At 51.1% G+C, this 26261-nt stretch overlaps 1 protein-coding gene across 16 annotated transcripts in view; it reads left to right on the top strand.

The window, feature by feature from the left end:
• Positions 1–1002: 1002 nt before the first annotated feature.
• The window catches only part of ATP2B2 (ATPase plasma membrane Ca2+ transporting 2), a 205256-nt gene continuing 179997 nt past the window's right edge, over positions 1003–26261 (top strand). For 15 of the 16 annotated variants that reach the window (XM_059663572.1, XM_059663569.1, XM_059663562.1 and 12 more), the window contains exon 1: positions 1003–1154. The gene's annotated coding sequence lies outside the window, so the exon portion shown is untranslated. Of the gene's footprint in view, positions 1155–20744; positions 20976–26261 lie in introns of those variants that run through there. The other variant, XM_059663561.1, reaches the window with a different exon arrangement.

Genomic DNA, 26261 nt, shown 5'->3' with positions numbered 1-26261 from the left:
AGGGCATGTACCTTGGTTGCGGGCACATCCCCAGTAGGGAGTGTGCAGGAGGCAGCTGATCGATGTTTCTCTCTCATCGATGTTTCTAACTCTCTATTCCTCTCCCTTCCTCTCTGTAAAAAATCAATAAAATATATTTAATAAAAAAAAAAGATGATGACTAAATATAATGTGGTATTTGGAACAGAAAAGAGGACTTTAGGTAAAAAACTAAGGAAATTTGAAGCGAATATGGGCTATACTTAATATTAACATTTCAATATTGATTTATTAATTGTGAAAAATGTACCATACTAATATAAGCTGTTAATAATAGGGGAAACTGCATATGGATAGATGAGAACCCTCTGTATTTTTCTTAGCGATTTTTTGGCAAATCTAAAATTGTTCTAAAACAAAACATTTATTTATTTTTAATGTTTTTATTAATTTTTAGAGAGAGAGGGGAAGGGAGAGGGATAAAGGGATAGAAACGCCAATGAGCAACATCATCAATGGGCTGCCTCCTTCATGCTCCCTACTGGGGATCGAGCCCCAAACCCTAGCATGTGCCCTGACCAGGAATCAAACTGGTGACCTCTTGGTTCATGGATTAAGGAGCAACTACTGAGAAGCACTGGCCAGACCAAATTTTATTTTTTTAAAAATCATTTTGCAAATACTCAAGCAAAATATGTCCTTGAGCTGGATCTGGCCTTTGAGCTGCCAGTTTGTGACTTCCAGTAGTCGAATGTTCTCATTTTACATATGAGGAAATTGAGGCCCTGAAAGGGGAAGCCCCTTGTTCAGGGCTCCACATAATGTCGGTGGCAGAACCAAGACTAAAAGTCTGGTTGGTACTTCAGCAGTAAAAATTGGTCTGGGGTGTGGGTAGGGGGCTGCTGAGGTCTCCCTGACAATGTGCCTTGCTGAGGACTTGCCCTGCAGGCAGCTGCCAGGGGCCACCCCCCTTCCCTCTGCTGCTTCCTCCTGAGCTCTCTGGGCTGTTAGTTGGAAACCAGTTCTCCCACTGGCCTCAGCAATAGAGGGAGTGGTCATGGGCAGCTCCTTTTCTGACAAGAGGATGTCACTTTCCTGATCCAGCCAGCCTCAGTGCACCTGAGAGCTGTCCCTCATGCCCAGCACACCGTCTGAGTTGAGTGCTGGATGGATGGGTGAGTAGAAAAATAAAGGAGGGAAGAAATAAATGTCAAGGGTGGGTGGTTGGGGTGTTTGGGGGCAGATAAAGCCAAGAGCAGACTCCACACCAGATGGCCTGCATCACACCCTGGCTCTGCATGATCTTGGGCAAGTCACTTACCCTCTCTGTGTATCAATTTCCTCATCTTAAAATGGGGATAATAGTAGTACATGCACCTTACAGAATTGTTGAGAGAATTAAGGAGTTGATTAGCATACGAGGGAGGGAAGTAATAGATTAGGAGAAGAAAACAGGGGAAATAGGGGAGGGTGATATTTAGTTTTCATATTGGGACATAGAAACTTGGACAAAGCCACCAGTCTGACCGCTAACACAGGAAAGGGGATGAGTAGTATCATGCTGTGGTTAGAGCACAAATTACAGAGCCAAGTTGCCAGGGTTCAAGTCCCAAGGCCACCACTTACTAGCCATGTGGTCTTGGATGAGTAAGTTAACTTCTGTGTACTTTTGTGTCTTCATCTGTAAAGTGGTGACAGTGGCACTCACTTCGAAAGGTTGTTATGAGAATTAAGGAATTTACTGGTATGTGATTAGCGCTTGGGACTATACCTGGTATGTTTAAGACAACTCTTGGCATATAGCAAGTATTTGTTAAATAAGTGGGAAAGCTCACTGTCTTCTCTGAGGGGCCCTGACTGACCAGGCACTGTAAATCCCTTATCTCCTGTATCCAGGCGAGAACCACCCTTAATGAAGTCAGATGAGGGGAAGGCTGAACTGGTAACCAACCAGCTGCCCACCTCTCTGGCCTCACCCACCTCTGGCCAATCCCAGAGCGGGCAGCACTTCCAATATTTTAAGAGAAACCAGAAATCTAGATTCTAATGCACGATCTCCCAATTTTTAAACGTTGGCATTTGTTCAATTTTATTTTAAGCTCTGGGCAAAACAAACAAATGTATATTAAGCTGGCTGCTCTCCCAAGTGTCTGGTTTGCAGCTTCTACCCCAATCTAGCCCTGCTTTCTTTTATTTTTCTCCTGCATTTTAGAGGAAGGAAACTGAGACCCAGAGAGAAGTGCTTGGACCAGCTGTGTCTGACCAATTAGTGAAGCCAAAAGCAGTCTCCTAGCTCCCCAGTCCTGGTGGCTAGTGACAAGGGAGTCCCTGGGTAACTGACCAGACTTTGGACTAGGTGAGGGAGGGGAACTCGAGGGGGAATTTCCCCCTCGGCCTCAGGCTCTTCCAGTAGCATATTTGAAATACGATATTTGTTAATTAGGTGCCATCTGCACCATGTGTCAGGGGTGCAGCTGAATATAAAGCAGGGGCCTCCCCATAGCAACAATTCACAATGCACAGAGCCACAGATTCACTCCTGGCCCTGGCCCTGGCCCAGCAGGTGAGGAGCCAGGATTCCAAGGGGCTCCGGAATCTCAGGCTGAAAGAGGGAGCTAGCAGTGAACTCTATGGTCAAAAAAGCCACTACATGAGAACTGGAGGGGTTGAGGAGAGAAGAGCGGCATGTTCTGGAGAGAAATTTTAGAGGGGTATTTTGGGGAAAGAGGGTTCATTTACAGCAGTGATTTTCAACCAGTGTGCCTCAAGAATTTTTAAAACATGCAATACCTGACTATTTAGACAGGGACACTGACCTCTTCTCCCTTAGATTGTCAAATTTTAAAAAAAATGACAACAGCCTCTCAGGTCAGGCGATTCAGTTGATTGGAGTGTCATCCTGTACAGGTTTGATTCCTGGTTGGGGCACATACCTAGGTTGCTGGATTGATCCCCGGTCAGACATGTACCGGAGGTAGCCAAATGATATTTCTCTCTCAAATCAATGTTTCTCTCCCTCTCTCTCTCCCTCTCTCTCTCTAAAATCAATAAAACATATCCTTAGGTGAAGATTTAAAAAGTGGTAGCAGCCAACAGAGTCATCCGGTGTGACTGGATCAAATTTATGAAGTGGTGTGTGTGTTTTGTCAGATCGGCAAAAAATATATGTTTTGGTGTGCCACAGAATTTTAGTAATTAGTTTATGCATGCCATGAGATGAAAAGGTTGAAAATTCCTGATTTATAGGCTTGTAAAACTTTGAATTTAAGTTGTTTTTTTCTTTTCTATTGAAAAAATGCTCTTGGATTCCCTCTTACTTAACCTGTCTGCACCTCTACTTCATCATCTGTCAAATGGGGATCAAAATTGTATTCACCTCCTGCAGTTTGTGATGAGGATGAAATGAGACAACCAACACATGCGGAGGATTAAACAGTACAAATCAGCCATTGTTTTCATTGTCCTCAGCAGCCAGCCTGCCTGTTTGCACTAGTGGTGGCTTGAGAACTTTCCACTCTTGGCCTTTCTTTATCCTGACTCTACACGTTTGTGATCTTTGTTTTGTCTGGAAAGTCAAGTGCATATACCAGCTGTGGAGCACCTCTCGGGAGTCAGGTTCTGTGTTAGCCCCTTCCACCGTTTTCTCTTCCTTACCCTCAGAGCAGCCCTGGGAAGCCAACACCGTCACCATTCTTTCAGATGAAGAACCTGAGGCTCTGGGAGGGAACTTCACTTACCCAAGGTCACCACCAACTGGGGACATGACCTTGAGTAAGCCCCATTACCTTCCTGAGCCTCCCGCTTCCTCATCTGAGGTTCAGGACACCTATCCCAGGGCTGCTGTGAGGACCTATGAGGTAATGAGTTGGAAAGTGCGGGGTCAGCTGTAAATCCAAGCCAAACGGACATCGATGTGAGTCCTGCAGAGCCCTGCTCCTGTTTAGGGTTCAGTTCGTTTTGGCAGCAAGAGCTATGGAGAAAAGTTATTTCAAGTGTCTTTTTCTTGGGTGGTTTCCAAAATGCATCATCTCCCTCCAGCTAACAAGTGCAAAACTGGCTTCCGCAGGGGCTTTGCTCAAAGCAAGTAACTTCCCATGGGATAACCTGAGAGCTGAAAAAGAGAAGGGCATGGGGTCCCAGGGAAGACAGGATCACAGAGAAGGCCTCAGGCTACGGAGTCAGACAGATGTGGGTTCAAACCTGGCTCTCCCACTTGTTAGCTGTGTGACCTTGAGACAGCTAGCTAACCTCTCTGAGCCCCACCCAGAGGATTGTTATGATGAAGGGGATGAAAACAGTAGTTGAGAATAAACAAAGCATGGGGGTCCACTAACATCCAATGAGACCAATGCCAAGCCCAAGGCTGGGGCTGCAGACCTTGCATGGTGTGGGGAGCAGGATAGAAACCCGTCAAGGGGCCCAGAAAAGGGCCAACTACTGAACCTGGAAGGGAAGACTGGTCAAGTAGTGCTCAGCAGAAAACATACCCTGGACCATGAGCAGCTGGAGAGCAGGCACTGTGTACTTTTCACCTCAGTGGCCTGGCCCCTTCTAGGTGCACAGCATCCATTTCAGAAACTGAATTTAATATTCACTTTCTGCCTCATACCCACCCATTCAATCCTCTGTGAAGTGTAGGACACTAGCCAGTTCTGGTAATTGACAGATTTGGGTTCCAATCCAAGCTCTTCCCTTTCTGGCTAGGTAGTCTTGGGCAAGTGACCTCCCCTCCCTGACCCTCAGTTTCCTCTTCCGCAAATGGGCTGAAGCTGCCCCCCCAGCAGTTATTGTAGGACTGAGAGATGATATATGTGAAAGCACCAACATGCTCCTAGGCATTCTGAGAGGCAGCAGTAAATGCTGTGGCTCCTCACAAGGGTAGCCCATGGCCACCTCTGCCTTCCCTCCTCACACACAGGCTGCATTCCCTAAGGCGTTCAGGATTTGTCTTTCCATCTCAGGTGACACAGTACAAGCACCTGGGCGGCATACATCTAGGAAGAGTGAAGTGTCACCTCTGCTCCCACAGCGGCTTTATATTATTTCCACACTGCACTATGTTGATTGGACATGGTGGGGTTAACAACATCCATAAAACACGTCAAAAATGAGCTACTACAGGCAAACCACTCAAGATCAAGGCACAAACTGCCCTCAGGAACTAAAACACCCAGCCTCCATCGCTAACACCACCCATTGCTGCAGGTTTGTTAGTGTCTGTGGACGTTTTCAGGTTGCTAGTTCGAGAATGGAGGGCTTTCTGGTGCCACTTTCCATGTCTTATTCTCAAGGATGGCCTGTCAGCTCCGCACTGTCGCTTGACTATTTCTGAGTGCTTCTCTGGTACCTGCAGGTCAGGCTGAATTCCCGAAAGGTGGGACTGACTCTGTCTCTCCCTGTGGCAGAAAACCCACCAAGATGGGGCCTGTGAGGCTGGGGCCCAGAGAGGGGCAAGTTTGGCATGTGTGTGCCCTTGAAGTCTGAAGCTGGCAAAGGTCTCAGGCAGAGCTTGACACGTCTGCTAACTCTCTCCCTGTTCATTCAGTGCAGAACCTGTCCTGGGAACCTCCTCCTCAGAACTGGGAATAGGTTTTGCCCGGTGATTGGTTGGGAAAATCCTGCTTTCTCTCCTGGCACCATTGGAGGATCGCCATAGCTATCTGCCGGGGCCTTGGAGACTTTATCTGTAGCAATTTAGCCTCATCAGCAACCTCTGAACCCATGGTGATGTGTTGCCTAAAGAAGTCACATAGTTTGGTCCGATACATATCAAAATGCATAAGCACAATCTCAGCTCCTCCAGCCCACACCTCTTTCTCTGCATTTATTTAGGATTTTTCTCCACAGGCAACACTGGCAAGACCAGGACTCTGAGCTTTAAAACCAGCCCCACCCCGCCCCCACCCTTTATCACCTGCTCCAGCGCTGACTCCCACCCGGGCCTCTACCTCTGGGCCCCAAAGCTAATTACAGGCTTCCCTAAATCACGATAAGGTAAAGCTAATTAAATCAGGGCCGGCCAACAATTTTCTGGCTTGGGGCAGGCAGTCCAACACCTCTCTTCTACTCCAGGATCCTAAAACCATGGCTTGCAGCTTCATTCGAGTTTGAGAATAGGGTTTTATCACTTAGGTCTGATTTTAGGAAGAGCAGCCAACGGAACATTTTTTCCCAACTGCTCCTTTGCACCATGTCAAGGTGACCATGTGGATCAGGTTGGGGGCTTGAAAAATTGAGGTGCAGCCAAATCTGTGCTGCTAGGGGAAGGTGTGTGCGGAGACAAAGTAGATAACATCTTCTTCTTGGCAACTCCCCATCATGGGGGTGCCCTGCCCATGCTTAACGTGAGCAAAAAACCCTATCTTCAATCCCAGTCCTGCCACTTGCTAGGTGAATACCCTTGGGCAGGAGACTTTGCCCCTCTGTGCCTCAGTCTCCTCATCTAGTAATGATAGTGCCTACCTCACAGACTTGCTGAGAATTAAATGAGAAAACAGCTAAGGCAGCCAGTGTGGAACACGTTTCTGAGCCAACGTTGAATGAACAAGTGCCTGGCACAGAGCCACATACGGAGTAAACACCAAACCATATTAGTTTCCTTGTCCTTGGATTTATAACTGTGAATATTCATGGGACAGAGTGGCTAAGTTCCCAAAACCTTTATGTGAATAAATTGCATGTTTTCCCCCTTTGAGATGCAAGGGTGAGGGCAGCAGGGGTGGGAACGGAGGGCTCTATTCTCACCACCTGCTCTTCCTTTTTCTGGGCCTCAGCATCCCCCTCTGTGAAGAGATGCCACTTGCTCAGTGTCACTCAGAATGAGAGACTTGTACCAGACGTAAGTTCCACCTATGATTCTCAGTCCCTTCCTGCTCTGTTTCCTCATTAGCTGTGTCCTCACTATCTTCCTAGAAGGGGCCAATGTCCAAGACCAGCACGTGGCCTTCATTATTTGCCACCAACCTGATCCACATGGTCACCCTGACATGGTGCAAAGGAGCAGCTGGGAAAATGTCCCGTTTGCTGCTCTTCCCCAGCCATTTGATTACGGACAATGAGTGACATGCTTACCTAATTAAGGAGACCCCAAAGGCAGGGAACATCCGGGGGCAGGTCCACTATATGGCCGAGGACCTACTCTCAGCCAAGGCCAGCATAATGCTAAGGATACAGACTCTGGAGTCTGGTTTGAATCCCAGATAGCTGTGTGGCCTTGGGCAAGTTACCTAACCTTTCTGTGCTTCCGTTTTTTTCTCTGAAAAATGGGCATGATAATAACTGTATATCCCTTATAGTGTTGCTGAAAGAACTGAGTTTATATGTGCCCAGTGCTTAGAACAGGACCTGGAACTTAGTTGGTGCTCCCCAAACATTTGTCATTACTCATATTTCAGAACCAGGATCTCACTGAAAGTCGCCACAGCCAGCCTAGCCTGGGGGTCTGATGGCTCCCATTTTACGGATGAGGTTCAGGGAGGAGAAGCCACGTGCCCTGGCCACCCAGAAATGGAACCCCCGCCGCAGTCCTCTGTCTCAGTGAGGACAAGCAGGGCTGGGGCAGCACAGGGGCGACTGCGAAGAGCCAGGCCTTCCTCAGAGGTGCAGGCAGTGTAGGGAGGTGGCTATAAATATGAGAGGCAGGGGCTTTCTAACTAGGCCAGGAATGTGTGTTAGTCATTGAGGTCAGAACAGGCTGCAGCAGCTCTTGGCTGGGAAAAGAGTGTATCCAGGAGTGAGCTCTCCTGGGCTCAGGTAAAACCTGATGATTCGAGGAGGAGGGTGACAAGCAGTGCTCAGCTAGGGGACACACTGGCACCACCCACCTTTGTGGTAGGGGCAAGGGTGACCCCCAGGAATGCCTCTCCTACCCCTTCTAATTGCCAAGAAATCCTTCTATAACCCAGATGAGATCAGCTGCCTAAACCCACCAGTGGGCCCAGGCCACAGCTGCCGATCGCAAAAAGTAGAGCTAGCCGCCATTCTGGGGAGTGAGCAAGCTCATCCTTTCTATTTTAATAGCTTTGTACTGATGTTAATGTGTTAGGAGAAAAATACAACTATGATCAAATCTATGTTCTCGTGGCTATGAATGCTTAAGATGATGCTCAGTAGGTGTATATGTCTTAAAAAAAGGGAGTTGATTTTTTAAGAATGTGAAGTATGTAGTAGTACATGTGGAACTGGCAAACATTATTACTGAGGTTTCATGGGTTCTGGGTCACAGTTGAAATGCTAACCTCCTTGCTGTGGGGTTCCAATTATTTTCTGTGACTCCCACCCACACCCAGCCCTGCCTTGCCCCAAACATCCCAGGCACTTGCACCCTACCCCACCTCTACTCTCACTGTGCCCACCATCTGGGATGCCTTTCCCATCCACCTTTCAACTGGCAAGGACCAGGAGAAATGAGATCTTCGCTGGAACCTCCATGAGGCCAAATGGAGGCATCCTCCTCCATGCCACCCCAGGCCCTTGTCCATCCACTGCCAGTCTCTGCACTGCGTGAGGCTACCATAGCTGGGACCATCGCTCCCTCCTGTTATGTGTTGATGGGGAAAGCAAGGTCTGGGTGTGTCTGTTTTCCTACCTGCTGTGCCCAGCTCAATGCCTGGCACTGAGCACAGACCAGGAAGCAGACACCTGGGCACATTCTGAAGCTGTCCCTGCCCGGCTATAGGCCATGCATATGCAACCTCAGCCTTGAGGCTTAGTTCATTCCCTCATCTCTCACATAGGAGACAACAAGTTCCCTTCCTGGAGGAGGGAGTGGTGCATGGAGTCAGTGAGTTACACCACCTAAAGGTACCTAGAGGCATGTGCCTGGCAGGTTGTCAGCGTTGTGCAAACGTTGGCTCTGATTATTCACATCACCAAGGCTATGGTCATTATCCGAGGCCAAGGGATATTCACTGAGTCCACAATGATGCAGGGTGGAGGGGAGGGAGGTAAGACTAGAGCATCTTTGTATTTAGGACCAGAGAAAGCCCTTGGCACCTATTTACTCCACCCCTCTCATTTTGAATATGGGGAAACTGAGGCCCACACCCCAGCCTGGAACAGAGCTCATGACTTCCATCTATGTTTGTCCCACCATCATCTCCCTCCCCAGACTAGGGGGGGTAGGTGACTGAGGCCAGGACTCACCTGCCCATCGAGACACTGTAGTCCCCTCTCCCCCAGTTTCCCTCACCTCTTCAGCATAGGCCAGCTGAGACCCAGCCAGGAATTCAAGGGGCTATGGCTGGCAATTCTCACTTCACTGAGGCAGTGAGTCAAAAGCCTTATTCTTTGTAAATTCCTCTGATAGGTGGGAGCAGACATGACCTTTGTCATTTGTTATTTTTAGCTGAGCAGGCGAGGAATAATAAAAACCTGTACGGGAGCTGACTATAAATAACATGTCTGTGGCGTATTTTTCTAAACACATCTAAAAATTGTAGATCTAAACAAGTCTTGTCCTTCAAAGCAGAAAAGCAGTATTAGCACGGCACTTTACAATCAACAGAGCCAATTTTACAAAAGCCATTGCTGGGGATCACTACACAGGGCCCTGAGGGAGACTCTTTTATTGCCCCCATCCTGCAGATGAGGAAATAAGAATGAGATTCGGCCAGTAAGCTGCCAGCAGAGTGCCTGCCCCAGGACAAGAGCCCCAATATAGATCACTGTTCTTATTGTGGTGCCTTCAGGAGACCGAGTAGCTTGTCCAGGGAGAAGGAAGGGGGCAGACCCGGACCGCCGCGGGGCCACCTGTCTCTAAAAGCCATGAGCCATTAGCCATTGGAAAGATGAGAGGAGTCGGCAGTGGGTGTTGTGGAACCTTCAGAAATAGAGGTTGAGTAAAAAGGTGGTGGCTAGAGTGCTGGAGGCAAAGAAGGAGGGGGGAGAGAGAAGGTAATTGAGCATCAGTTTTCTAGGGCAGTGCCCCACCAGAGTCACCTCATCTGACACTGAAATCCCTTTGAGCAGAGCGGTGATCCAGTGATCCGAGGCTAGCCCCATGGTGGGAGAGTAAGAGTGATGACCCAAGAGCAGGTTCCCAGCGCTGGGTGGGCAATGGCAGTGGGCAGGGAGGAAAAGGTCAAAGGAAACTAGAGCAGAGAAGTGATCTGGGGACACAAAAGGCAGTGACTCCAGACAGCAGCGTTGAGCTCCTGCCCAGGGCTCAGTGGTGTGCAGTGAACTTGGAGTGACCAGCTCTCAGGAGATGAGGGTGCACTTTATAGTGTCCGCCAGTTTTCTGGCAGGTGGGGGGTGGAGGGGTAAATGCTCCCACCCTGGCAAATTGCAAGCTACCAACACAAGATCGTCAATATGCACAGTCAGCTCTCGAGTCAATGCAAGCAACTCCAGAACACCACTGGGCAAGACTGCCGCCACACCAAGCCTCCAGGATAGGATACTGAGGTCCTGCTCGCTTCAAGGGAGAGAAGAGGGGCTCGGGGGTCATTTTAAGCTACCATTAATTGTGCCTGTAACACATGAGCTAGCTGTAGTATTTCAGTTAATTCTCAGCACAATCCTCCGAGGTAGACATCATCTCTTACTCCTAGAGAAACAGATTCAGAGAGGTGGAGTGACTTGTCCAAGGGCACACAGCCAGTGAGTGGTGGAACCTGGATTTGAACCTAGGTGCGTGTGAGTTCAGAGCCCATACCCAAGGCATACACCAGCTGGCCTCAAGCCAGGATAATTCTAGAAACTGAGTTGGGGATGAGTTTTCAGGCAGGAGTTCATGGGTGGGCTCCTCTGTGGGACTGGCAGCTGAGAGCCCCAACCAAGTCTCAGAGGAGTTGGTTACCAACCTTGGGGGAGGTTCTGAGAGGTTTGAGACACCCCTACAGGGGGAGGGTGCTGAGCAGGAGGAACACTGTCTCCCCCTTGTCTCAGAGCAGAGCCACCACTTGGCACCTCACAGGGCTCCCTAAACCATCCCTCCCTCCTTCTATGCAACTGAGTATCCTATGGAGCCCTGCTCTAGGAGACAGTCCCCACACTGCTGGGCATGTAGTAGGTGCTCAATTAATGCTAGAGAACTGAAGAAATGAACCAATGATATCTTCACATTCTCTGTCATTTTGTTTGAAATCGGAGACCAGATTTGCTGTGACTTAAAAGTGTTGTCACCTTTGCAGAACAGAGATGGAGAAGCAAGGCAGACTTTGCTAGGCACTGTGTTATGTGCCCCATACATACATGTTACTCATTGAAGCCTCCTAACACTCTCATAATTGCAGGTATCATTATTCCCACTTCACAGATTTAGAAACTGAGGTTCAAATTGGCCAAATGATTAGCCCAAGGCCACCCAATACTAAGTAGAAGAATAGGGGTTCAATCCTATATCTTTTTTATCTCCAAGCCCCTGCTCTATTGTGCTATGTCCCCCAGAAAAAAATAGCAGTTTATATCTGAGAAGCTGCTTTCAGTTTGCCAAGACCCATTCATGTCCTTCTTATATGTCTTATATGTCATTTTTGCAAATCAGCCTGTGGGGTGGGCAGGGCAGAGAGGCTGGGAGAGAGGAGGGGGGGCTCAGGAGAGCAGGACATTCCCTACCCAAGCTGGCTCCTGATCCAGTGTTCGCCCCACCCCCTGGGGCAGCCTGTCGGTGGCCTTGTAGTGAGAGAGCTGGCCCAGACTTGAGGGCAGTCCCATCCACAGAGCACCTGCAGAATGGAACAAGTAGGCCTGGAACGCTCCCCACTGATGCAGGGTCTCCTTGAAGGAGAGCTCTGGCCTCTGTGCAGATGTTCTTTGGAGCCATATTTGATGAAGATGGGTTCTAAGCAAGGTGGCCCCACAAGGTGACAGTGGGCTTTTCTTGTAGGTTAACGGGCTGTCCTGGAGCCAGCCCTTGCCTCCCAGCCCTTGCCTTGCTGTGGTGTGTCCAAGGTAGGTGGCTGCCCCTCTCTGGACCTCAGGTTTCCCATCTGTAAAATAGAGTAAGCCTGACAGAGGGTCCCCAGCAGCACCTCCCGGCCCTGGTGGGCCACAATTCCACATGAACCAGCTCCACAGCAGGTCCCAAAGGGAATTCCCTCTGGGGAGAATGTGGAGGCCCCCATAGAATTGACTTAGGAGACCATCAAGGCTCTGTCAGCATTGCCCAACATCCCTCGGCCCCACTTCTGGCTGCACACCCTGCCTACACCCTGCTCCCTTTGGCCACTTGCTGGGCCCAGGCATTTCCCAGACTGTAGCATGGTAGTGAAGAAGATGTCTGAGCTCAGAACCCAGCCCTACTTACCAACAAGACAACCTTGGCCAAGTTATGTGACCCCTCTGTACCTCAGTTTTATCACCTATAAAATGGGGATGATAGTCAGACTACCTTAAAGGGTAGGAATTAAAAGAGCCAAGACATGAAAAGTTGTTAGAATAACATTCCATGGCATGTAGTAATTGTTCAATCAATGCCACCTCTCAGTACTATTATTTGTAATAATTCATAATAATACTACCTCTTCTACTCAGCAGCTCTCAAACAGGGCTACCATTAGGGGCAGCCTGGGGGCCTAGAGGGAGCACTGGATTGAGAGTCCTCGGCCCAAAACTCTCATTTCAATTACTCATGGCCTCAGGGAGTAGGGGCTTCTTCACTTCTCCTGGCCTCAGTTTCCCCTTCTGTCAGGTAGCTTCCCTCAGCTTCCAGCACATTTGGGACTCCATAAAGACCTACTGGATGTTCTTGTCCTCCCTGCAGTGGCTCTGTGCAAGCAGGACCCCTCTCCTGCTTGCTGACGTGTGCCCGGTGCAGGGTCGCCTCCAGTCACGGTTGGAGGAATGAATGTGTTGCCTGTGGAAGGTGTGATGTTACTGTGGTGTGGCTGTCTGACAACAGTGTGGAATTCTATCATATGGCAGACCCCTCACCAAGGGCTTTATGTTCCTCATCCTGTTTAATACTTGAAACCCTTCTAAGATTCCTCCTATTTCTGGGGTACGGACAGAAATCTATAATGTGGTCTAAAATGCTCCCACCCCCTTCCCTGTTCATTCCCTGTACTCTTCCCCTCTGGTCATTCAGGCCTCCTTTCAATCCCTTGAGAATTATTACACTCTTTCCAGCCTCAGGGCCTTTTATATATGCCATTCCCTTTCCCAGGAACATCACTTTTACCCAGTGAGCTTCAGTTCAGCCGGCAGACCCCAGCCCAGTCACCACCCCCTTGGGGAAACCTTTCTGTGATCCCCTTCTACTGCCACCAGAGGCAGCCATGTCCTACGGAATGTGCTCATGGCCTCTGCCCTTTCACCTCCTGCCCCGGTGTACAGTTACATTGGTGTGCGTGTTCATCTCTTTTCACATCTGTCTTTAAACCCTCTCCAGAGTAGACACCATAGGCTTTTCTGCTTACCGCTGTATCCTCAGCCCATAGCACAGGACCCAGCAAATACTAGGTGTTGATGGATGCTTGTTGAGCAAATGAGCAGGCAGAGAGGTCGGAAGGATGCCTATCTTACACATAAGGAGCTTGAGGCCAGAGAGATTAAGAGACTTGCCCAGAGTCGAGGGGAAACAGGATTAGAACTAGTCCATTGGGTTCCAGCTCCCAAGCTCCTGTCACCCAACCTCATTCCCTTGTCACCTTTGAGTGCAGTGGAGGACTGAAGCAGGTGAGCCCTTCGCATCTCAGAGGAAGGGGGCTTGAGTGACAGGGCAAGTTTTTCTGTTCCTCTGAGAGCCCTGGCTGCTTGGAAACCTTGTACGGGGTAAGCCCACATCCCACTGCACCTCTGCCAGTCTTCCAGGAAAGATCTGAGTTCTAATTCCAGCTCTAGCTATGTACTTGTCACCTCCACTCTCCAGACCTCAGTTTCTTCATCAGTGAAATGGGAATGATACTCTCCACGTAGTGGGTTAAATATGTATGTCCATAGATTGTGCATTGGCACATAGGAAAGCACTCAGCAGAGACAGCTGATGTTGCCCCTGTGGACTCCACCCCACCCTGATGACACATGGACAGCTGGGATGGCCACATTTTATTCCCTAACTTCCTATTGGTTCCAGTCCCAGCAGTGTCCAGCCATCAAGCCAGTCAGCTTGCAGCATTCTCAATTGTCACCCCCTCTTCTCCTATTCTCTTTGGCTTCGCTATTTCTCTACTGGGTTCTTCCGGCCTCCTCCAGAGAGATCACAGGCTGTGTGGCAGACAGTGGTTTGAATGCCTGGTCCTGTGCCACACAGCTGTGCACCCCTGACCAAGACACATACCCTCTAAGTTGAGAACTGATAACACCAAATTCTCCTGTGGTAGTGATGAGGACTAGGTGACAGCTCGGGTGTTAAGTGGTGGCACATAACAGGTGCTCAGCAAATGTCAGGTTTCCTCCCCTCCTCTACTGACACTCCTGGAGTCATCACACCCATCCCCTGTTTCCTTTTTCCTCTTCCTCTGTTTCCTCAAAGGAGTCAGCCTTCCAGCAGGAATGAAAACACACACACACACACACGTACGTTAACAAGGGACCCCAGCACAGAACCTCACATTCAGTGAAAGCTGACTATATATTTGCTGAATTAATAATCCAAAGGAATGCATTAGTAATGGTGAAATGTCAGGCTGTAGAGGGAGCATTTAGGGACAGGGACTCCTCCCTGCGTGCTCAACTCACCTCAAGTCCAACCCTGGACTCAGGCCTTCTGGTCCCAGTTGAGACATTTCTGGACTTGGGTATCAGAGTGAAGTTAGGGTCTTTCTTTCCCTTGACCTTGCTAGGCATACAGAGAGAGCCCTGTTCATTGACAGGCTCAGGAAATAGCAACTCTTAAGCCAGGACCTCCAAGCAAATGCCAAGAAAATTTCCAGAGCCACAGAAAGATACAAATACTAGTTTAAAACTACCAAGGGAATTGTTTTTTCATTCAACAAACCTACCCTCATCAGTTCAGTCAATATTTATTGAGGCTCGGTGCCCAGTACTGGCAATACAACAGGCAGATGAGACCCATTCCCTATCCCTAGAGAATCCCCTGGCCTGATGTACAAGACAGATGCACATAAAAAGCTCAATTGCAAAAATCTCTTCTTAGAAGGGGAGGGGCAATGGAGGGGAAACCATTAAAGGCTTCATGGAAGAGGAGTTGCTGGATCTGATCTTGAGGGATGAGTAGGTGTTCTTCAGGCAGAGAAGTGTGGGGGGGGGTGAGGGGTGGCCCCAACAGAGTGGTTGGTGTGTGCAAAGGAACAGGCACAGAAATGCAAGAGTGTGTCTGAGGAGCGAGGGAGGCTTGGTGTGGGGAAAGCAGACAGAGGACAATGGGAGGTGTGTAAAATGGTCATCCGGGCCTCATAAACCATGGTAAGGAATTTGGGTTTGATGCCGAGGACACAGGGGAGCCAAAGAAGGGTTTAGAGAAATTGAGAAAGCCCTTTAAAATATAGGGGGTAGATAAATGGGAGGAAGATGCAGGAGAAGAGGCAGGGAGACTGATGTAAGGAGTTGGGATTGATGGATGGGAGAAGGCAGTATGTATGTGTGCCTATTAACAAGATGGCATTAACTAAAAGGGGTAGGATAGCTGAGACCTGGAAAAGGCAGCCTCCCCCAGGAAGTTCTCCCAGGGAAGCTCTTGACTCCTCAGGCTCTCCCAGGAGAGAAAGTGCCAGCTCCCTAATTGGCTCCTGTTCCTGGCCTCTTCGCCTCTCAGAGGGGTTACAAGGTCAACCATCACAACACACTTGCCCTGCCAGCTAGAAGGCTATGATAGGCCCTCCAGGCTGAAGATTTATGACCTGTTACAGTGAGAAGACATACCCGCAGCTGTGGGAAATTCAGGTTCCATGTGGCTCCCTGGACAACATAGTCTATCAGCTAGGAGTGGGGCCTCATGCAGCACTGGTTTTGAGCCCCAGTTCCCCTACTCATTCTATGACCCTGGGCAACATTTTTTCACCTCTCTATGCCTCAGTTTCCTCATCTGTAAAATGAGGATAAAAATAGGACCTACCTCCCAGGATGTTGTGAAGCTCACACCATATGAGACACACAGTAGGATGTCAATGTGAATGGTGGCTGGAATTTGCCAGCAGTCGGGCCTGAACCCTCCTTATTGAGGGAGTAAGAACCATGGGGAGGAGCCAGGAATTAGGGCCTGGGTTCAAGTCTCAGCAGAGTTGCTTGGGCCCTAGAGACCAGTCCTGACCAGCCCCAACAGGTGACATATGAGAGCCCTCATACCCCAGTGGGATGAGGGGCTGAAATGGACCCACCCTCCCCCCAACATTTCTCAGGAGCCATCCAGAGAATCTTACCCCTCACCCCCACTCCACCATGTTTCTTCTATTAATAACAGCTGCCTTCTCCTTTAGCTTTCAACTCTGCCAAATAGGTATTATTGTTCCCATTTTGCAGATGAAAAAACTGGGATTCAGGGAGGTTGGATCATTTGCCCAAGGTCACATAGCCGGTAAATGAAGGAGCTGGAATTTGAATCCAGGTCTGTCTGGCCACAAAGTCCCAGCCCAAGGTTGGGTTGGCTGAGAGAGGGGCCTTGGTAGGAGTGGGGATGGACCCGCAGATGGTGGAGGAGCAACTTGGGACAAAGCAGGCCATGTGGTCCTCCAGGCACACATTCTGTGGCCTCTCAAAGCCATGGTCCTAGGAGAACCTGAGCTGTGTGCTTCACATTCGGGTAACTTGAGGCAGGGACAGAGGGAAGGGTCTAGAGCAGTGGTTCTCAATCTGTGGGTCGCGACCCCTTTGGGGGTCGAACGACCCTTTCACAGGGGCCGCCTAAGACCATCGGAAAACACATATATAATTACATATTGTTTTTGTGATTAATCACTATGCTTTAATTATGTTCAATTTATAACAATGAAAATACATCCTGCATATCAGATATTTACATTACGACTCATAACAGTAGCAAAATTACAGTTATGAAGTAACAACGAAAATAATTTTATGGTTGGGGGTCACCACAACATGAGGAACTGTATTAAAGGGTCGCGGCATTAGGAAGGTTGAGAACCACTGGTCTAGAGCTTGAGTGAGACAGATCTGGTTTCTAACCTTGCCTCTTGTCCTCACTGGCTCTATAACTCCCTGCAGGTTGCTTGAGGTCTCCAGGCCTCAATTTTCTCTTCTGTAAAATTGGAAGAAGCCCAGTTTCTCCAAGGGTGACTTGTGGAGGTCAGACAAGGGAGGGATGTGAGCAGCCTTTGGAAATAGGTTCTTGTTCCCTAAGGGGCCCTGTCAGCATCTCTTTGTAACAGCAGCTGACCCAAGAGCTGCCCTGAAATCCCTGCCCAGGTGTCAGAAGACCCTGAGCTGGGCAAGGTGAGGGCAGATGTAGCCTTCAATCCTCAATAGGGGAAGCAGTGGAGAGCCCACAGCTTACAGAGAAGACACAGCTGGCCTCTGAGTGCATCTGTTTCTGCCTCCCTCAGACCTGTGTGGACCTACCTCATCTGTCTCCCTTGTGCAGATTGCCTCCATCAGGTTGGGCCAAGCTGCCCACCCCCATCCCTAGGCAGACTGACCCTCTCCACTCCCCACACTCCCCTGCTCTAAGATGTGTTCCAAGAGAGAAAACATGGTCTGGCCAACTAAACACCATCTGAAAATAAAACTAGGCTGGCTCTCCCCTCACCCCTGCCTTATTTCTCATGCCTTTCCTCAACCCTGACCCTCGCTCCATGTCCACCATAAGCCAAATCAGTAATCCTCCTGGCCAGCTTCCTGCTTCTCTCCTCCTCTTCCCTGTGGGTAACCCTGACCTGTCATTTCCAATCTTCCCGGAGTTGCAACACTAGCACCATTATTTGTCTGATTTCACAACATCTCTGTCTGTCCAGTCGGCCCTGCCTCCAAACATATCCTGTAAGGACAGGCCAGATGCCCCAGGTGTGTCTGCTGCAGAAAGGGGAGGCACAGGAGGCAGGGCAGGGACAAATGTCTGTGACCAAGTTCCACACTCAAGGGTGACCTTGGGCAAGTCATCCTTTTCTTGAGACCTCAGTTTACTCACCTATAAAATAAGAGAATTGCATAGGAGTCCTTGAAGGGCCTTCTAGTTTTGGCGTTTGACTAATCAAAATCACAGCAACAGATTCATTCAAGGCTTTACTATGGCATCTACCACATGTGGGGAGCTGGGACTCTGGAGACAGCTAATGTGGTCATAGGCCAATGAGAGAGACAGATGTGTAGACCATCACAATACGGTGTGGTCAGAGGATAACAGAGGCATGAACTACTTCTCGTGGTGGAATCAGGAAGGATTGTCTGAGAAAGGGGCACTTGAGTTGGACTCTGAAGATTGAGTAGAAGTTCATGGGCCTAGCATAAGGAAGAACTTTCAAACTATGCTATTCAGCATTTGGGCTGTCTCAGAAGTTAGGGGGGTGGGTATCCCGAAATTAGGGTGTAGATACCGAAGTACACAAGGCCTGGAATGCCAAGGAGATGGAAGCTTAGCCAGGTGCCACTTCTAGACTTTGATTCTGGGAACCAAAATCCAGGAGTTCCTGAGAATTTGGTGTCTGTTGGTGAAGGCCCAGCCCACCACAAACAGGCCAGTGAGCAGGCAGGACTCGGGACTTCCAAGCAGATGAGTGTGAGGGCTCCCAGCTATCCCACACCATGCTGACCTTCACACAGAAAGAGCCCTGGGCTTGGAGTCTGTCTTGGGTCACAGGTTTGGCTTACCCCTTCCTAGCTGAGGAACCTCGTCCTGGCCACCACGAACCTCCAAGCCACTCATAGCTTCCTCATCTGTAACTTGGGTGCTCAGCAGCTACTCTGGTAGTTGTTATGAGGATCAAGGGATTTACTGTTTTGCAGGCAGGTGGCCTTTTGCAAACTGTAAACTGTGTTGGACATGGGAAGGACAATTATTATTGAAATGGTGGTTCAGAACCAGCCCCTTGAGGGGCTATTTGTTTTGTAATCTGGCAAAGTGTTGCCCCCAATGGTGTAATAGTAATAATGGTGGGATTCAAAACACAGACTCATTTGCTCAGACCACATATGAGCTGCAATATGCCTTTCATCCTCTGCCCTTCTTTGCCACCCTCACTCCAGCCATCTCAGATCACTTTTACTTAGTCCTATGTTGGGGGGCAGAGGCTGCCTCTAGGTCTTGGAGAAAAGGGGACTCCTGGCCTGGCCCAACCCTGGAATGGGGGCTGACTTAGAAGTCTGCCTGGAAGAGGCCCCCCACCCGTACCCCCCAAGAAGTGGGCTAATGTGGGAACTCCCTGTCCTGGGCTGTTGGTGGGAGGCAGGATGCTTTCTGAGAGCTGTCCTGGGCTGCTCTGGCACCCGAGCTAGGTACCTGTTTTGCCTGCCCAGTGAAACCCAGGGCCACCCAGTGCTCAGCATCCTTAGTTTCTCAGCATCCTCCCTGCATTGAGTCCTCTCTATCTGGCCCGGGGATAGAATGGGACCCTTGGTGGGGCTTGGGTGGGGGGTGGGGGGAGGTGATGGTGGAGGCAATGGAGAGTAAGGGGTTATCAGTGTGTTCCTGCTGACAGGGGCCCTGCTGTGGTGCTCTCAGCTCTCTGCTTCCCGCGGCCCCTCTGCCCAGCCAGTTCTGATTTTGGTGCAGTGCAGACTTTCAGCTTAACGAGACAAATTGATATTCTGTGCCAGCCCAGGGATGGAGCGGCAGCTCGGGACACTCTGGCAGGCAGCTCAGAAGTGGGCAGGGGGTGGGGGCAGGGGAAGGAGGCAGCTTCCATCTGGAGCTGCCTCCTGGGGCAACTCTCAGCGCTGCCCCCTCCCCCTCCCCCCCCTTCCCATGCACCCCCTCCACACTGACAGGTGCCCTGAGACACTGGCTCTGAAGGTCCTTCTACCTTCAGTGCCCTCCTCCCAAGCAGAGCACCCCCTCCTGGAGGGGGCAGAGCAGTGGAGTGGGAGGCTTCTAAATCTAAGAGAAGCCCCTCCACCCACTGTGACCTCCTAACCTTGCTCCTGGGGCTGCCCCCACCATTCTGGACTTAAAGGAGCAGCAGCTCTGCCAGAGATGAGGCAGGAAGATGTGGGAGGGGTTCTACTCCTCTTTGGGAGTCCCTGAGGTGCTCTGGACATCATCTGTCCCCCAATATGGCCAGCCCCCAACTCATCGCAGATGTCCCCATGGATTATGTAGATGCACAAGACATATGCAGACATCCCTGCCAGTGGGCACCTGTCAGGCCTTCTTGAAGGGGTCTTCTGCCAGGCCTGCAGCCCCGCAGGTGGGAGTGCGTGCCGGCCTGTGGCTGGGTTGCAGAGGTAGTGTTTAGGTGGCAGCAGGGAACTCACTGCAGGCTCTACTCTGCAGGCTCTGCAACCACAGATGTGTAAGTCCACTCCAACCCCCACGTAACCTTTGCCCCCAGGCATGGGAGAGTCCTGACTGAAAAGAGGGAGGGGCAGACCCCCTTCCCAGCCACTGTTGGCCCCCCCAGAAAGAAGGGGAGGACTCAGACCCATTTTTCCCCTCTCTGCTATCACCACCCCGCCCCTTCCACCGCTGGAGGGATCCCTCCCTCCTGCTCAGCCCCAACCCTACCCTCACCATGCCCTTGACATTCCCTCCTACTTCGAGGGAGCCGGCTGATTCCTGGGACTCTGCCAGCTTTAGTTCCTCTTGATCCCACGGGAGGAGTTAAAACCGCAAACAACACCGTGGTGGTTCGGTCCAAGCAACAACCCCGCACACCGCCCCCTACTCTCCTCCCCGGTCCGCCCCGCAGAAAAGCCCTCGCCGAGGCCCTCCCCCGTTCTCCGCCCCCTCCCCCAGCCTCCGGCAGCGCAGCGGCAGGGGTGGCCTCTGCCTCCCCCGAGATCGCATTTTGCCGGTGCGATGCTCTCCTAGAAGCCAGCGCCGCGCCTCCGCCCCCCGCCCCCCCACCTGCTCGGGAAGGATGGTACAGTCTGCAGAGGGACCGGGCACGCTGGCTGGGCTCAGCCGCGGCACCAGCTGCCGCACCGCGATTCTGGGGCTGCCCGCCTGTAAACCGTGCCGGATTTGTGCTGATTTTCGTAGCCAAGTAAGTACCGGCATCCCCCAGCATGAGAAAATAAAAAATAAAAAGCTCCCCACTTCGCTCTCCCCTTACTCCCTCACCCATTTTATTTTGTTTCATTTCATTTGCTTTTTCTCAGCGCTGATGGTGGTGGTGGTGGCGGCAGCGTGGAGGGGGGGTGCGAGCTGGGCTTGTTTATCTGGCAGCAGCCGAGGCTGCATTGGGAGTTGCTGCTGAGAGAGACACTAGTTTGAGGGTCTGTCTGTGTGTTGGGGCTGAGGGCTGGAGTGCCGGGGACACGGGCAGGGGAGCCTCGGACAGGCGGATGCCTGGGGTCTCAAGTAGATTCCAGACAGCAAATGCCCCATTGGATGTTATGCAAGGGCCGGCCAGCCGGTGGTGGGGAGCGGGTGGGGGCAAGGTTCTCTTCCCTCTGAGCTCCTGGACCTGGGTACCCCGCCTGCCCCAGCCAGGGTCCCAGGAAAGAGGCAGCAGGAGCCCCCCCCCCCCCACAGAGGGTCCCCTTGGTGGTGGGGTAGGCTGCCCTGTGCTGGGACCCACCGGGTCTGGCCGGCCAGCCTGGGCATGTGGCAGCAGGAACCAGGTCCCTGAGACGGCCAGGATGGGGGCACGAGTAGGATGGCCAGGCCGTTTTGCAGCAGTCATGCTGGGTGGTAGAGTTGGCACTTTCTGCCAACTGGAAGCCCAGTTCCTCAGCCAGCCTGGGTGGCCTCTGGCTGAGCACTTGGGCACCTGGGCTTCTCCCTGCCCCCTGCAGGGTCAAAATTGGGAAAACCAGCAGGGGACCTCTGAACTCCCAGAGGAGGGGCTGCTGTGGGCAGCCTCCCCTTACTAGCCAAGCGGCCGTGCCACACCACTTTGGTCCTCTGCTCGCCCAGGTTGTGAAGGGAGGGGTCTCTGCACTGGCCAGCCCCAGTCAGGCAAGGGCCCCAGGAGTCTCAGGGTCCCCACACAGAGGCCCAGCCTGGCTCGACCTTCAGAAGGGTAAGTGAGCAGGCGAACTCGGCCAGCAGATGCACTCCCCTGGCCCAGTGCAGGAGGGGCTCCCTCCTCACCTGCATTGCTCTCTAAATCGCTGAGAGGAGGCAGAGCTGATATTTGGGGCAGTTCCAGGAGTGGCGGGCGCCATCCAGAGAAATTCTCCTTTGACGTGTGCAGTAGGAGGGGGCTTGGAGTACAGACTGCCAGGGCTTCCACCTATTAACTTCCTTGAAGGGGCAGTGGCAGGCTTGGGGCTGTGGCTCTAGGTTCAGGAAAGATGCCAATGTTATTTAGCCACCTTCATATGTCCAGTCCCATTCTCATCAGGGCCTTTTCATATCCACAGATTTGCACAGATGCATATATACAATAGAGTGCCCATTGTAATGCACGATATAGTCCAATCATAGACACTCATACGGAGTACCCATGCCCACAGATACAGTCCACCATATGGGACTATAGCTCACATCCCTATGTACCATCTAGCTCACCTGCAAAATACAGCCTGCACATGAATGCAGCATGCACGCACACACACCTGTGAAGAAAGCATGCCCACATATGGAGGTAGCACAAACATAGGAATGCAGTGGGCTGCACATGGGCAACCGGCCTACATGTAGTGCCCTACAGCAGCCACAAGTGTGGTGTGTGTCCATGTGAGGGCTGGCCCTGGTGTGAAAGCTATAAGCACACACACATGTGAGGTCCTGAATGCCAGCTGCATGTGTGTCTGCACATTGGCAAGTACATGGCATGCTGGAATGTGCCCACAGGTGAATGTAGGTTGCACATGTAGAAGACGGCCCTGGGCACACACAGATGCAGCACCTCTGCGTGATACTATATGCACACCCCCACTCAGCCTCCAGGCATCTCGTGGAATTAAAGGTGCCTCAGGCACTGGGGAGAGGCTAGCCCTTCAGGGGCCTTCCGGTGAGGACAGAAGGACATTGGCCTCCAAGTGGCAGCCGCAGCCCTACACAAGCCTGAGGGGAGGGCCAGCCCACATTCCCAGAGAGCTGAGATTGGATTCAGCAAGGCCATTTTGGGTTATTGATGTTCTGCAGGGAAGGCTGCCCAGTGTTGGAAAGGAGACAGGAGGGGGCGGGTGCAACTGCTTCCCATGAACAGACCACCAGGACCCCACAGGCCCCCTTCCCTGGCACCAGGAAGCCAGTACACTGGTGGGGGATCTCTGAGAGATGGGGCCCCGGATGCCTCCAGCATTCGCCAAAGTCCTCTCCAGACAGGTCAGAAAAGCTGCCTGTGGCTTATGCTGTAGAAAGACTGAATCGCTGGGCCCCTTTATCTGTTCTCCAACTGCCCCCTCTCCCTTTCTCCCTACCCAGCACAATTATGGGTCGGGGAATTGGGTAAATAATAACCCAGCAAGGACTCACTGAGCAGATTACTCTGCTTACATCACAACAGTGGGGCTTCGTCTGGCCTTGTTATTCTCATGCACAGATGAAGCAGCAGCACAGAGAAATGTAGACACTTACCCAAGGTCACACAGCTAGAACATGCAGAGTTGGAAGCCAGGCCATCAGGCTCCCTGCCTCCCATCTTAGACCCTCACTTCCCCTCCTGTGTGAGTCCAGTTCCAATTTGGGGTGCCAAAATCTCAAGAACCAACAGGTCAAAAATGTGTGATTTTTTTTTATTTTTTATTTTTGGTGAGGATCCAAGAAAGGGTCTAGAATTCTAGAGCAGCGGTTCTCAACCTGTGGGTCGCGACCCCTTTGGCGGTCGAACAACCCTTTCACAGGGGTCGCCTAAGACCATCCTGCATATCAGATATTTACATTACGATTCATAACAGTAGCAACATTACAGTTATGAAGTAGCAATGAAAATAATTTTATGGTTGGGTCACAACATGAGGAACTGTATTTAAAGGGCCAGAAGGTTGAGAACCACTGCTCTAGAGGGTCTCCTGTAGGGAAAGACAGAGCCTCCCTGGGCTGATGTGGACCTGTCTTAAGCAGCCAGATAACTCCACCACCCCTTTTCTACATGGAATTGATGGCACCTAAAAAACCAAAGCACATGAGTACACGTTGATGTTACCTGGCCTGTGTCTGTTTGTTAGAGGGAAACTAAGGCCTGGCCAGGTCCAAGGTCACATTGTGCTCTCTAGAGAACAGGGAATCTTGCCAACCTCTCTCAGGTCCCAGGCAAGAAGCAGCAGCTGCCTGTTTGCGCCCCTCATTTTCCCCAGATGTCTGACTCCACGTTAAAAAGATGAGCACGCCAGGCCCAGCTTCTGCTCCCGACTAGCTATGTGACCTTGGGCAAGTCACTTCGTCTCTCTGCATCTCGGGCTTTTCATCTGTGATCAGGACATGCCTGTCCTGCTCTGCCTCAACCCACAGCTGTCTGAGAGCCTTGGACACTGTGGAAGGCTGTGCATAGGGGCGGGATTGGCACCAGAACCTGGGACCAGAGCAGCTGAGCATCTTGCTTCCGCTCTTGGCCAAGGTCAGGAGGGGGATCAAGGAAGGAAAATCTCTAGACTGGTGGATCTCAAGCATCAATGGACATATGAGTCACCTGGTGAGGGCCAGGTTTCTGCTCCCCTCCCCTGATCCAGGAGGTCTTGAGGGCTACATTGTCACAGGTGCCCCAGCGACCAAGGTGATTGAGAGTGGGCTTGAAGGAGCTCATAGGCTTTCAGAGCTGGAGTGACCTGGGCATCATGCTCTGCCCCCACTCCTGCCACATCTGCAGAAGCTGAGGTTGCCTGGCAAGTTGGTGACAGAATGAGACTGAAACTCAAGTCCCTAGCCCTCCGTCCTCTGTCCCACCTCTAGGCTTTGGCTTCACCCTGCATTGCTAAATCAGGCCCTTCTGACGGTGGGTCAACCTTCAGATCCAAAACAAGGCTATATTCTCAGCAATGTGGCTGGAAAGCGTGCTCCAGAGAGACCCACCGAGCCTTCTGGTTGGTCCTGGTGAAGCCTCTCCCGGGCATTTGACAGTGGGGAAATGACTCCTCTTCTGCAAATCTTAGCCTTCATTTTCCTAGAAGGGGGATAGATTTAAACAGGGATGTTTGGAAGATTTAAAATCATGTGTGCGAGGCAACTGGCACATAGGAGGTGCAGGGTCAAGGTAGACAGTACTGGGGGACCCTGAGGTGCAGGATGTGGCTCCTCTTGGCCTCCCGTAGAGGAGCTGTGTGGTGTGCAGGTGCTGGGTGCTACATGCACACACATGTTGTGGCAGGGGGTGGGGTGCGGGAGTGGACAGGCTTCCTCCTCTAGCCCCACCTGAAATACACAGTTCTGTGTGGGATGCAGGGCTGGGTCTCCTGCCTTCTCCAAGGCCAGGACAGTGAACCTGCAGTAATTCATTTCTCCCCTCCAGTGGGAGCCTCAAACAAGAAAATAGGGAGGATGTTCTCCCAGACAGATTCAGTTGGATGTCTATAAGAGCTGGTAGTAGATGGAGAAGATGGCAAGGGCCTGGCATTCACAGCATTAGGGTGGTGCCTCAGTTCACCCATCAGTAAAATGTATGATAATAGTACCCACCTCTCAGGCTGTTGTGAGGGGCAAATGAGAGAAGCATGGACATAACGTGATGAGCTCTGGCCTGTATTTATGGCTCAGTGAATGGAAGTTGTCAAGATTGACAATCAGAAGGTGTGAGTTCAGTAGCTACCTCTGCCACTTAAGTGTGCCCTTGATTAGTTAGTCACATTGCCTCTTCAAGCCTTGGTTTTTGATCTGTAAAATGGAAATATGCCACTCCATTTGGAAAATAGAAGGCTGCCCAATTCATAGGACTGCTCTATGACAACAACAAAAAATAGGTGACACTTTCCGCAGCAACTCCTGAGAACCTCCTGGGTGTGCTGAGGGCTTCACCGTGGTCTCTGGTTGAGAGTCCTGCAGTGGAAGGAGGGAGCGTTGTTAAGATCTTAGAAGCATCACCTGGCCAGTGTGGCTCAGTGGGTGAGCATCGACCTATGAACCAGGAGGTCACCGTTTGATTCCCAGTCATGGCACATGTTCAGGTTGCAGGCTCCATCCCCAGTGGGGATGTGCAGGAGGCAGCCAATCAATGATTTTTCTCTCATCATTGATGTTTCCATCTCTCTCTCCCTTCCTCTCAGAAATCAATAAAAAAAAATTTAAAATAAAGATCTTAGAAGCATCATACACAATCCAGGAAACCTCTGAAGAGTCAGAGTGGAGGGCAAGGTAGCTGGGCCTGATGGAGGTGGGGGTGGGGGACCAGGGCTGGCGTCCCTGAGGCTAAAGAGAGAGAAGGCCTTTTGGCCTGAGGGCCAAAATA

The sequence above is a fragment of the Myotis daubentonii genome, chromosome 14 (genome assembly GCF_963259705.1).
Source record: "Myotis daubentonii chromosome 14, mMyoDau2.1, whole genome shotgun sequence".
Taxonomy (NCBI): Eukaryota; Metazoa; Chordata; class Mammalia; order Chiroptera; family Vespertilionidae; genus Myotis; species Myotis daubentonii.
Note: the sequence above shows the minus strand (reverse complement) of the source record. Positions and strands in the feature narration are given on the sequence as shown.